Raw genomic sequence first — 13,425 nt, forward strand, 5'->3', positions numbered from 1 at the left:
CTGAGTTTCCAAACTTGGGCCAAGATTTAGATATGTTTTGGCACAGTACTGAGCAAACAGGAGCCAGTCCTGGTAGAAAAATCATGCAAAATTTAGAATTGATTTGCCATTTCAGTTTTAGCAAAGAAAATGTGCATCCATTGTTTTTTATCGTAACCTCATTCACATAATCTGTGAGAAACTCAAAAAAAAATATTTTGTACCACACAAGAGAGAGAAAATAAAATAAAATGGTTCTGCCCTGCAGAGGCTGAATCTCCCCCCTATTTTTAATTTTATGTATCTATTTCAATTTAAATAACTGAAGAATTCCCAAGGTTCTAGGTGCCCTACCACATCATTAGCAATACAATTATAGCTGCACTCAAATAACCAGTTCAGCAGGAGTTCAGACAGCCACCTACAAACACTCCCTTCTGCCCCTTCATTGATCAGAGAAGCATACCTCCAGCCTTTTCAAGAAACCCTATGAATCTAAAGTCTTTTGCAGAATCCAGGAAGGTTACCAAATTCTAACCTTCTAATTCTAACCAGCAGGCTTAGGTGGTGAGCCAGCTTTGCTGAATTTGGCACAATGTTTTGAAATGTATTATTCCAAATAATTGAGATTCTATAAGAGTCTCACACGTATTTGGACAGTCAAAAAGTGGAGGAAAAAGTCTGAGGACCCCTGGGTTAGAAGAAAGTGAATGACTCACGTTAGCAGGTGGCAGTGACAGACCTGATACGTGAGATCCCAAAACTGAACTATAAATACTAAAGTCTGAAAGTATCTGTACATTAGAGGAAGTCACTCCTCATAATAAATAAACAAAAACAAGGACTGAACAACAATTAATAATCAGAACCAAGAACTCACTACTTAAGAGGTTAGGATAAAAAGAGATCTAAACCACCCTGGATTTTGTAAATCCAAAACCCAAGCAACAAGGTAAAATGACATCCATCTACATTAGATGTATACAGCTCATTTTAAAACATCACACAAAAAGCAAAGTTTTTGAAATGACTTTGGGTCTCTTGAAAACATAGGTTTAATGTAGATAACAAGTGCTAATACTGCTTTGAATCACATCATTTTCGGTGACAAATTAAAAGATGTATGCTTGACTTAAAGTAGAATGAAATATGATATTCATTATCATAAGCTCAGGAAGCTTGAAAGTATTCAAGGAAATAATTTCTATATAATAACTAATGAATTTTTGGTATATAATTGCAAGCCAGTTCATATATATGAAACTGTGAATAAATACGGAAATCTCAAACTGAAGCAATGGGAATTACATTAATACAACAAAGTTCATTAATCTTAATTGACTACATGTAAGGTCTAGAAAATATAATCAATTCAAGTCACAAATCAACCAGTCAATTTTAACTGAAGTCCAACTAGAGAACAGTCTCATTGCATATTACCTTACAGGTACCTCCTAATATGACAAAAGCTATAATTCTTACACAGCTCATTCCAAAAAGTATGATGAACTTCCCACTTTACTCTTGTAGAAGAACTGAGAGTCTATCAACAACATATCTGTCTGGAACAATCAGTTTGCTAGTCACATGTCTATGTTGCTTCAAAGATTTATTTAATATGGCCATGACAATCATCTTCAATAATATCTCTCTATATTTTACGTATAAATTATCATCCCATATATATATGTGTGTGTGTGTGTCTGTGTCTAAAATTGTTTCTGACTCAATTAACAGATCAAGCTTGAGAGATTAGTTTCATATTTTAATTTAAGGCTTAGACAGCTACTAGCCAATTTTACCATGTTAGTGTAACCACTGACTGATTGCAGTTAACTCTGCTCTTCATGTCGCCATTTGCACACTTAAAGGGCATGCTTGATCTGCTGTTAGTGAGTATCACTTCCATCGACTATGTGAACAACATCAGTTCCATTTATTTTGTGCTTATGCTCTAATACCAGTCTCAATCTGTGTAAAAAAGTAATTTATCAGTGGGATGTCAATGGGAATTCTGTTATGGAAGAAAAACAGTATGTAGCCTTTAAAGAGTACTATAGATAGTCTTCATGTTAAAGGCATAAGGCTATATTTTGCCTTAGTTATACCCCTGCAATATCTTCAACTTCAGTGATAGTGACTGGGTGCAACTGAGGGCAGTTTTTGCATCATGGTATGGTGATAATTAATAAATTATTGCTCTTTCAAATGCTCTGCACCTCATACTGCAATTAGAAGACATAGACTTGTTCTCAGTGAGAGACCACTGAGCACTGTGGCACTAGATTAAAGCAGACATCATTAAAGAATATGTTATGACACCAGCAAGCCAAGGAAAATGCTCTGAAGCCATGTTCCATGAGAAGTGCACTCAGTGTCCATGAGCAATATCAATAGTAGATCACAATGATAGCTGCCCTGCTTCACATAAAAATTCCTACTATATTCCTTAAATGTCATACTGCTTATTTAAGTAGGCTCTCGCTACTGTCTTAGGGTATGCCTACACTGCAATTAAAAACTTGCAGCTGGCCTATGCCAGATGGCTTGGCTTAAGGGGTTGTTTAACTTCAGCATAAACAATCAGGCTTGCCTTGGAGCCTGGGCTTTAGGAATCTGTATGGTGGGAGGGTCCCAGAGTTTAGGCTGCAGCCTGACCTCAATTTCTACGCTGAAGTTAAACAACCCCTTAGACCAAATCAACTTGCGTGGGCCAGCTATGGGTGTCTAACTGCAGTATAGACATATTCTTAGACAACTGTTGATACATAGTGGGTAAAAAAACTGAAAAATGAAAATTCACTATCCACAACAAAACTTCATAAGTCTGAAAAAATCTACTTTAAAACTTATACAAAGAGATTTTATTTTAATTTACATCAGAATTCTTTAAACCATCTCAAGATCAGGAGGGAAAGTATTTCTGAAATGGGGAGAAATACTAAAGGTTACAAGTGTACATATTTTTATTTTCTGCTTCTGTCTCTCATTGCTGGGTTTTTTGGTTTGTTTTGTTTTGTTTTTTTTACTTGAGGAAACTCTGAATTTGATTATGAGTTTTCGATCTCCTTCACTCTGAAATACATAACCCTTCATATATTGTCTGAATGTTGTAGGCTTTGCATTTTATCACTACTCACCCCCCCCCCCCCCCCGGCCCAGCAGCTGCTTTCTATCATCTCTCCACACAATCTCAGTGCTGTCGGTTACTAGTGTGAAACAATGGCAAGACTCAATCATAATTTTAAACAGGAATTCATAATAGGGAAAGTTAATGATCACAACCATGGGCTTCAATTCTATGAAATTAACTAAAGCTCAATGCAGGGTTTGAGTCCATGTGGTGGTGGATGCCCTCAACTCCATTGAAATTAGTGTGGGAGAGGATATTCAGCTCTTCATAGGACTGATTCCTTTGATAAGTTTGAAGTTTCTTAAACTTTATCTGTTTCTTTTTCCTGAGTGTCACTAGAGAGCTTCTCAACAAAAGAACAACTCCTGAGGAGCAACATGGTATCGGTACCGAATGTTAGCTTGAGAAAAAATGGTGCTGTATATTGAATACAAACTAAGGCCATTTTGTGGTCCTCCAAAGAACCAACTGCTAAAGAACCAAGTGTATTATTGGTATGATGATAACTAAGAAACTACCACCTTTCCCAAATGTTACACCTGGAAACAGTGAAGTGTTATATGGTACTATGCTTCTGTATCTGTCCATAATGATACGAAATCAACAGAAGGGGGACAATAGGAGCTGTGCAAAAAATCTAAACTATTGTATAGAAATGTTTTCCTTTTCTCTTCTCTCTTCAGAACGAAGTCCTAAGCAAGCAAGCTCTTAGTCATGCACCTGGTTTTTAGCTATACAAATAGTCCCATCTAAGCCAATGAACTTATTCACACGCTTAAGAACTACCCGAGGGCACAATTTTGCTATTTTGGAACTCTCTATGGAAAAATAAGTCCCTGATCTTCTGGGCATGCAGAGGCTGCTTTCGTGGAGTCTAGCCTGTAATTACCTGTTTGTCTTTGCAGCTTCAATGGTCAGTGGGTACAAGGTGCCTATCTAGTCCCCATTTCCACCCTGACTCTATAGGGTGCTTTGTGTCCCCAGAGGAGAGGAAATGGAGCAATCAACATAAGATTCCAGAGAAGCCTCTGTATGCCCTCTCCAATCTAGTTCTAAACACACAAAAATCTGCTGGATCTGGCAATCTCTTTAGATTTTTCTTCTACAATACTGTTCAATTTTTCACAGTACTACTTATCTACCATTCAAAAGATGCAACATATCTGTTCTATTTTACTAAGGGTTGGTTAATATGAGGATCAATTAGAGCAGGGATTGGAAACCTTTGGCATGCGGCCTGCCAGGGTTGGTTTGTTTACCTGCTGCGTCTGCAGGTTTGGCCAATCCAGGCCCATGGGGACTGCAGGAAGCAGCACGGGCCGAGGGATGTGCTGGCCGCCGCTTCCCGCCACCCCCATTGGCCTGGAGCAGCGAACCGTGGCCAGAGGGAGCCGTGATCAGCCAAACCTGAAGATGCAGCTGGTAAACAAACCGGCCCGGCCTGCCAGGGTGCTTACCCTGGCGGGCTGCATGCCAAAGGTTGCTGATTCCTGAATGGGAGGGAAAGATCACCACACAATGAAGAAGCAACATAGCTCTCTTATGTCTCTCTTTTCAAATCTTCAGCTTTTCATCTTGTTGATGGTGCTACTGTTACCCAGGGTTCTTTCAACCCAAAGCGCTTTGCAACTTTTACTTTGTGCTAGGTGGTGTCAGGAAATAAATCAGGGGAGACACGGCCGTCTGGCCGATAGATGGCTGGCACAAACAGGACAACACAAGAGTGCTTTAACTTAAAGCTAAACTTTACTTAGTCTCAAGCACTTACATGTCTGCAACAGGCTAGTAAAACACCCCCAGCCCTTGATAATTACAAAGCTGAGGGTGGCTCTCGAATGGCACAGTGGCAGGCTTCAAGTGGCCAAATCTTCCATCTGCCGGTGGGGACTGCAAGATGTATCCAGAGGGAGAGTCCCACTACCTCAAACTTTTTCCCCTTATTTATACATTAGTAATAGAATGACATGTCCCTTAAAGAAAACTTGTTAAGTAAGCAGTTTCAATGGTCAAGCAAGAGGTTCCTTCTGATTGATTAACCAGGTGTGGGTTTTTCCAGAGTTTGCAGCCTTGAGGCCCCAATAGACATTCCTTGGGCATATCCTGCTCTTCTAAAATGCACATATCAGCAACTTCAGCACAATTCTTATTAGAAAGAATCTGAGGTCAAGCTGCCCTTTCTGTGGCACCCAAAACCCCTTTCCCTCCTGCCTTGGTCAAGATGAGACTGCTGACTAGGCTGCTTTTAGCAATAAGCCATAGTGGTTTCAGGCACTTTACTGGTTTGCCAAAATCTCCCCATACACTACAAGAGAGGCTCAATCAACATTTGAGATAATAAAATAACCAGATGTGGTATTAGAGAGTTGTTGAAAGATCTGCTCTATATATTTATTTGATACCACCTCATTTTTTCCCTACTTTTGATTTTTCAGTCTCCAGTTATTTGTCAGGCCCTTCCTCAGCCCCCCTCTCCCCTCGGCATCTAATAAATTGGCAATGTAAGTCAGGGATTGATATGTTAGTTTTGACTGATGTCTTAAAAGATTTCTGAAAAGAAAATCCGTTCTGCATTTATTAGCAAAGAAACACAGAACTAGACATGCTTTTAAATATATTTATATATAATATTTATGTATGTTGTTCCTTTCTAAACATTAATTTTACACGTACATGTAATGCTTATATTAGTGGAAAAAAATTAATTAGCATTTAGGACTACAGCCTTTCTCTGCAATGAAGAGTTAGCTTTCCCCTCAGATAAAATCTATATATATTTTTACCAATTAAAAGGTTTGTGGGTCTCCCCACCACTATTTTAAAAACGCCTACACAAGATTTCACAGTAACAAAGAACATCCTTATGCCATGGCATTTGCAAGGAGTGTGAATCTTTGGAATAGTATTAAATATTTATGAAGGCGAACAAATGGTTAGATAAATAATTAACATAAGAACCTTTTAAGGAACAGAAGAAAAGTATTTTTTTCATATTACATAGTGATCTGTCTTAAAGCAAGATCTTCTAAAAAAGGATAACACTGTGACAAGAATTCTGACATTTTGATATTATTTTTTTTAAACAGTAACATGAAGAACAATACAAAAACTACCTTATGAATTTTGATGTGAGCCTCTGGTGCAACCTTTTTTAGAATCTCCCTCTGTTGTTCCAAAATGTCTTCTCTTTTGAAATATTCTAAAAGAAAGAATAGAGAAATTTGGTTTACAAGATTTCCTTCTTATAAGTTTTAAATATTCAAGACATTTGTTTGCAAAGAAGGCCTATAGAAGTCCAGAATGGCAGGAGCTGGTTACATATAAACTGGACTTTATTAGTACTCACATACTGTATACTGTACTCTTTTAAGTTCCACATATATTTTTTAATGGTACAGTAACAATATATTTTGTGGATTTTTAAAAAAATCTCCATACTTTTCATGCAGTTTAACCAACCAGCCCCATTTATACTCTGTGGATGGGGGGAAGCAGTAGACGTGGTATTTTTTGACTTTAGTAAATCTTTTGATACTGTCTCGCATGACCTTCTCAGAAACAAACTAGGGAAATGCAACCTAGATGGAGCTACTATAAGGTGGGTGCATAACCTGTTGGAAAACCTTTCCCAGAGAGTAGTTATCCGTGGTTCACAGTCAAGCCGGAAGGGCATAATGAGTGGGGTCCTGCAGGGATCAGTTCTGGGTCCGGTTCCATTCAATATCTTCATCAATTATTTAGATAATGGAATAGAGAGTAGACTTATAAAGTCTGCAGATGATACCTAGCTGGGAGAGGTTGCAAGTGCTTTGGAGGATAAGATTATAATTCAAAATATTTTGGACAAACCGGAGAAATGGTCTGAAGTAAATAGGATGAAATTCAATAAGGACAAATGCAAAGTACTCCACTTAGGAAGGAACAAATCAGTTGCACACATACAAAATGGGAAATGACTGACTAGGAAGGAGTACTGTGGAAAGGGATCTGGGGCTCATAGTGACTAAATACGAGTCAACAGTGTAACACTGTTGCAACAAAAGCAAACATCCTTCTAGGATGTATTAGCAGGAGTGCTGTAAGCAAGACACGAGAAGTAATTCCTCCACTCTACTCCGCACTGATTAGGCCTCAACTGGAGTGTTGAGTTCTGGGTGCCACATTTCAGGAAAGATGTGGACAAATTGGAGAAAATCCAGAGAAGAGCAACAAAAATGATTAAAGATCTAGAAAACATGACCTGTGAGGGAAGATTGAAAAAAAATGGGTTTGTTTAATCTGGAGAAGAGAAGACTGAGAGGGGACATGATAACAGTTTTCAAGTATATAAAAGGTTGTTACAAGGAGGAGGGAGAAAAATTGTTCTTCTTAACTGCTGCTGATAGGACAAGAAGCAATGGGCTTAAATTGCAGCAAGGGAACTTTAGGTTGGACATTAGGAAAAACTTCCTAACTGTCAGAGTGGTTAAGCATTGAAATAAATTGCCTAGGGTGGTTGTGGGATCTCCATCATTGAATATTTTTAAGAGCAGGTTAGACAAACACCTGTCAGGGATCGTCTAGGTCAGAGGTCGGCAACCTTTGGCACGCAGCTTGCCAGGGTAAGCACCCTGGCGGTCCGGGCCTATTTGTTTACCTGCTGTGTCGGCAGGTTCGGCTGATCGCAGCTCCCACTGGCCGCGGTTTGCAGTCCCAGGCCAATGGGGGCAGCGGGAAGCGGCGTGGGATGAGGGATGTGCTGGCCGCGGCTTCCCGCTGCCCCTGGAGCGGCGAACCACGGACAGTGGGAGCCGCGATCGGCTGAACCTGTCGACACGGCAGGTAAACAAACTGGCCCGGCCCGCCAGGGTGCTTACCGTGGCAAGCCGTGTGCCAGAGGTTGCTGACCCTTGGTCTAGGTAATACTTAGTCCTGCCATGAGTGCAGGGGACTGGACTAGATGACCTCTCGAGGTCCCTTCCGGCCCTATGATTCTCTGATTCTGTGCTAAGTGGAACTCTATAATCTCTTTGAGTCTGGATCACTGTGTGAGCATGATTGAAAGTGTAAATTAAACCCAGAAGCAGCCAGCCACTTTTATGCAAAAAAAGAAGCTCTTTACAGTATTTGAATGAACTCATTCTGTATGGATGTAGCTGAATTAGTTTCAATTGGCTGAGGAAACTTTTAAAATGAGAGAGTATTAGGAAGTAGGAATAGGGTATAGTGCACTATGTCAATTATTAGCAACTAAAATTGGGAAAATATTTCAGTTACTTTGTTCTTTTTTCAGACCTCAAGACACATTGTGTGTATTACCAAATTACCTCCAGGTACAGTAATAAATAAGACCACAAAAAGCACATCCACAGAATAAATTTTAGGTCCAAATTTTAATGGAAAGGAGTCTGCTAATCAAAAAATAATTGCAGCTGCTTTATACAAGGCACCTTTTCTAGACTTACCAACATTCTATATGCACAATTAAAAAAGGGACAAAGGAGGTTGCTACAGGACTAAATTCTGGGTTAAATTACATAGCATTTAATGATGTTGTATGAGATGTTAGATAGTACAAAACTTTCCCACTGTAATCAAACAGGAAATACACAAATATACAAATATAGGACCAAATTTTGCTGATAGTTATAAATCTGTTTTCTCTTTTTTTCTCTTTGAAAATATAAACATATCTCCAAGTTATATGTTTTTCCTGTATTTCACTGCTGTATAATATATTCAGTGGACCCTATGACTGTCTGTTTGACATAACATAGTGCTCTCTTCTGTTATTAGCCAGTTAAGAGTCACTCATCTGTAATTCCTGGCACTTGCTATCACTCACACAGAGGACATGGCTATTGTATATTGCCAGAAGGAGACAGGTATGAGACCTTCTTTGTACAAAAATGTAAGCAATGTTTGTTTTTTCTCTACAATGTGTACATCTACTACCTCTCTCTTAATTAGAAAAATGCACATAATCATATTGCACTTTAGCGGATATGATCTAAAAAGGATAAAAAAACTATATATAATATTACACAACTGTGAATGATTCACTGATTACCATTAACACAGTGTCCTTTTTTCACAGACATATACTTCCTAAAATATAAAAGCCTGACTTTAAACCCGACCTCAATTTTTGAGCCTTCCCCTATGGAATTATTCATCCTCGCCACAGCTCCAATGTAATTCACTAAAAAGTCTGAGATAGTAGCAGTACAGCAGTTTTGAACCCTAAGAGAAGCAAATAATATGCACCCAAGTCTTTAGCTGACATAACTCAGCATAGCTCAATTGTAATCAGTTTAACATGAGTTAAGAATCTGTTTCTAAATTTCTAATTGTGTTTTTAAAGCATTTTTTATGTGATGGTCTATAACCACTCTTTATAGCACATCATAAAACAAATATTTTAGCATGTTTTGTGTTTACGTGTATGTGTGTAAGCACACAATATAGAGTATAACTGATTGTGTGGGATAAAGGTTTTGTCAGCCAGAACTGAGTTAGGCAGGCCATTCCCAATAGCTGTCAATAAAATATTTATATCAAACCTTTTCATATGTTAAGCATATGTTACATATGGAACAGCCTTCCAATATTGGAACAGCCTTCCGAGGGAAACGGTGGGGGCGAAGGACCTGTCTGGCTTTAAGATTAAGCTAGATAAGTTTATGGAGGGAATGGTTTAATGGGATAACGTGATTTTAGTCAAATAAACAGCATGCCATCGCTGGTAAATAGTATCAATGGCCAATGAGGGTCTGGCTGGAGAATCTTGCCTACATGCTCGGGGTTCTACTGATCACCATATTTGGGGTCAGGAAGGAATTTTCCTCCAGGGTAGATTGGCAGAGGCACTGGAGGTTTTTCGCCTTCCTCCGTAGCATGGGGCGGGGGTCGCTAGCTGGAGGATTCTCTGCGACTTGAAGTCTCTAACCACAGGACTTGGGGACTTCAACAGCAGAGTCAAGGGAAAGGGGTTGGGACGGCTTTGTGGCCTGCATCATGCAGGAGGTCAGAGTAGATGATCATAATGGTCCCTTCTGACCTTAAAGTCTATGAGTCTATATTTAAAGTTTAGAAATGTTTTAGTGACTTTTCAAAATCTATAATGGGACTTTTTATTTAAACCCTCTTCTTGTAGCACCAGCTTGCCCTAGTGACTATGGGTGAGATTCACAAAGGTACATAGGCACCTAAATCCCATTTTTAGGCACCATTGCAATTAACAAAACTCCCGCTTGGCTGCCACCTAATCCTGTAAGCATCTACATTGATTTGGTGCCTAAGTTGTGGTCTCTGGGCAAGTGCACTGCAGCCTCATTCTAGGCACCTGGTCACCTATCACCCGGCTGAGCATGCAGGCTACTGCCCATGATAAGTATCTGGATGTGTATCTCCCACGTAAGCCCCAGAGCAATTCACAAACTGTGGAACAAAGCTGTTTGGGCAACTAAGTCAAGCGTGGGTCCCTGAACCAGTAGGCGGCCTCTGAACATGCCTACTAGATTGGGCCCCTCAAGCAAGTTCATAAAAAACGACTATGGGGGGAGAGGAGGACCTTCCTTGCAATCTTTAGCCTAGTGGATAAGGTGCCCAGAATATGGGAGACCTTCTCTGATCAACGTCTCCAATTGGCTAGCTTAGGTGGTTCCAGGCCTAGCATCTGGTTTTTTTGTGGATCACATACTTAGGATGTTGTGACTCCCCATTCATTGTATAGGTGCCTCACTCAGGCTTTGTGGTTCACAGTGATTTTTCTAAGCACTTATACGTTAGGTGCTGTGAAGTTCAGTGTTGCAACATCTAAGACTATGCCTACACTGCACACCACTTTCAGCGGGCATATAGGATATATGTAGCTACATGCTGCAGTGAAAATCAAGCTGCATCCACGCTGCAGTGTACAGCTATGTGTATCATGGAAAGGCTACTTTTCCAGCAGCAGGGAAAGGCTGCAGCAGCTGGGAGGCAGTGGGACCCTACACAGGTAAAAGTAGCAGTGTAGACAGGAAGGCAGGGCTTGGGCAAGTACAGAGTTTATAGGGTATGTACTGGGGTACATACGCACACTCTTCAGGCATGTCTGCACTCTATTTACCTAAGCCAGGCCTCCCCATCTACACTGTTACTTACACCTGTGCTACAAGGGCTACCCAAGTACATACTATACACTCCACCAAAAGAAACATTCAGTGCAGGTGTAGCCTGAGTCCCTTCCTGGATCTGAACCTATAAGTCTAACCACACAGGAGTTTGAGGGCAGAACAATTGTAGCTAACAAATTTTAGGAATTACACAATATTATCACATTGTAGTCTCATACTCTGGGACCTTCTGGGGGCTAGAAGTACATGTTCTGTATCCCACTAGACCAGGGGTCGGTAACCTCTGGCACACAGCTTGCCAGGGTAAGCACCCTGGTCGGCCGGGCCAATTTATTTACCTGCTGACGTGGCAGGTTTGGCCGATCACGGCCCCCACTGGCTGCGGTTCGCCATCCCAGGCCAATAGGGGCGGCGGGAAGCTGCGGCCAGTACATCCCTCGCCTGCGCCGCTTCTCGCCGCCCCTATTGGCCTGGGACGGCAAACCGCAGCCAGTGGGACCCATGATCAGCCGAACCTGCCATGTCAGCAGGTAAATAAACTGGCCCGACCCGCCAGGGTGCTTACCCTGGTGAGCTGCGTGCCAGAGGTTGCCGACTCCGGCACTAGACAGTTGAGCATCTCTCCTTTCCACTGGTGTAAAGCTCTTGATTTTAGCTATACAGGGTCACAAAATGTCAGACCTCATGCCTGTCACTGAACATTTCCCATCCTGTGTGACAGAACAAGGTAATTTTTAGGGGAAAATTCTACCCAATTTGGGGGGCAGAAGAAAATATTTCTTTGGCAGGATTATATGAAAAAAAGGTGAAAAGAGGACTGGCACCAATCCAAGTCTTACAACATTAGAATCGGTTTGGGCAGATGGATTAGTGAGCACAGTACAGTTGAGATGGTTAAAGGTGTATGATAAATGCAGTTTATCACTTGGATGTGATAATCTATCTGATGAATTGCATAATCATGTGATAAACTGCAAAGTTGCCTTAGAAGCTTAAAGAGGCAGCAATACAATCTCACTGAACAATGTTCTAGCTACAGCAGAGGATTTAGACACTCTTCCAAAAGCACCCTTAATTGATGAGCCACTATCAGTAAGGTGACTTAAATTTTGATGCAGAGTCAACATTCTGAGGAGAGTGGTTTGAGATAGGAAGGAGCCTTTTCTGTCCTCACACATAGCTAAGCAGAGTTCACCATGGAGTTCCTATTATTAAATTTTCAGTATTTTTTATGTATATTTTGGGCCAGATTCTCGTTTATTAAAAAAATCCCCATTATGCTGCTGTGGCAAAGGTCCTTAAAAGTATGTGTAAATTACTGTTCCACCCATTTTGAGGCCCTTTATATTGCCCTTGGACTTTATATAAATGAGATTCAGACCCTTTAAGTTTATTTAGATGTTTCTTCCCCTGAAATGGATAAAAGTTTGTGCAATAACAAAAATTACAGTTTTGAAAACTAAATTCCAGTCTTTTTAAGCACTATGACATTTTCTGAACTTTGCTACTGAAACACATTTCCAAAACAAGTCAAGGGGGAACTATCCTAGAGACTTGGTTATTAATATTTATGGACACATATTCTGCTAAAGCTTATCTTACATTAGAAGAGCTACACAGTTTTGTGAAAAATCCAGATTTAAATCCACATACACCATTAGCTGGAAGCAATTGGATGATCAAAATCAGTTTGACCTGAGCATTAAATAAATAAAAATAACCCCTCGCTATTGTCCTGACTGCAAACACTCACAGTGGGAAAAGTAAGAAAGGCAGTTTGCTCTTCTGACTGGTCAGTATTCAACTTGACTTCAGCTGACTTAAATGGACAGTGGCTTCATCCTTAAATAAATCAGGTCTTATGCAGTTTTGATTTTTGTGATAGTGAAGAAAACTAATCTTCTTCATTTTAATATTTATTTTTGTCTGGTGGAGTGACATTCAATCAAAATTATTTATGAGTATTTGACTAGTCAATAAACTGACCTGCCATCCAGTCTTGTTGCAAGACTGACATTTTCAATATTTTCTTGATAACTTATTCTGAAAATATCAAACACTTATTACACGCACATTAACCTTGCTTTCTCATATAGTCCTATATGATTAACAGTAGTGCATCAGACTCAAATTTTACTAAAAATACACATTTCTTGGTGGACAGAAGTTCACACCATGAAAACTGATATCACAACTGAAATCTTGGTTGGGAATTTT

The 13,425-nt window shown here is 40.0% G+C and overlaps 1 protein-coding gene across 2 annotated transcripts in view; it reads right to left on the bottom strand.

Moving 5' to 3' along the window:
- Positions 1-13,425, bottom strand: part of CDH18 (cadherin 18) — a 904,559-nt gene that overhangs the window by 568,744 nt on the left and 322,390 nt on the right. For both annotated transcript variants that reach the window (XM_034761577.1, XM_034761578.1), the window contains one exon: positions 6,223-6,308. The gene's annotated coding sequence lies outside the window, so the exon portion shown is untranslated. The remainder of the gene's footprint in view (positions 1-6,222; positions 6,309-13,425) is intronic.

The sequence above is a fragment of the Trachemys scripta genome, chromosome 2 (assembly GCF_013100865.1).
Source record: "Trachemys scripta elegans isolate TJP31775 chromosome 2, CAS_Tse_1.0, whole genome shotgun sequence".
NCBI lineage: Eukaryota > Metazoa > Chordata > Testudines > Emydidae > Trachemys > Trachemys scripta.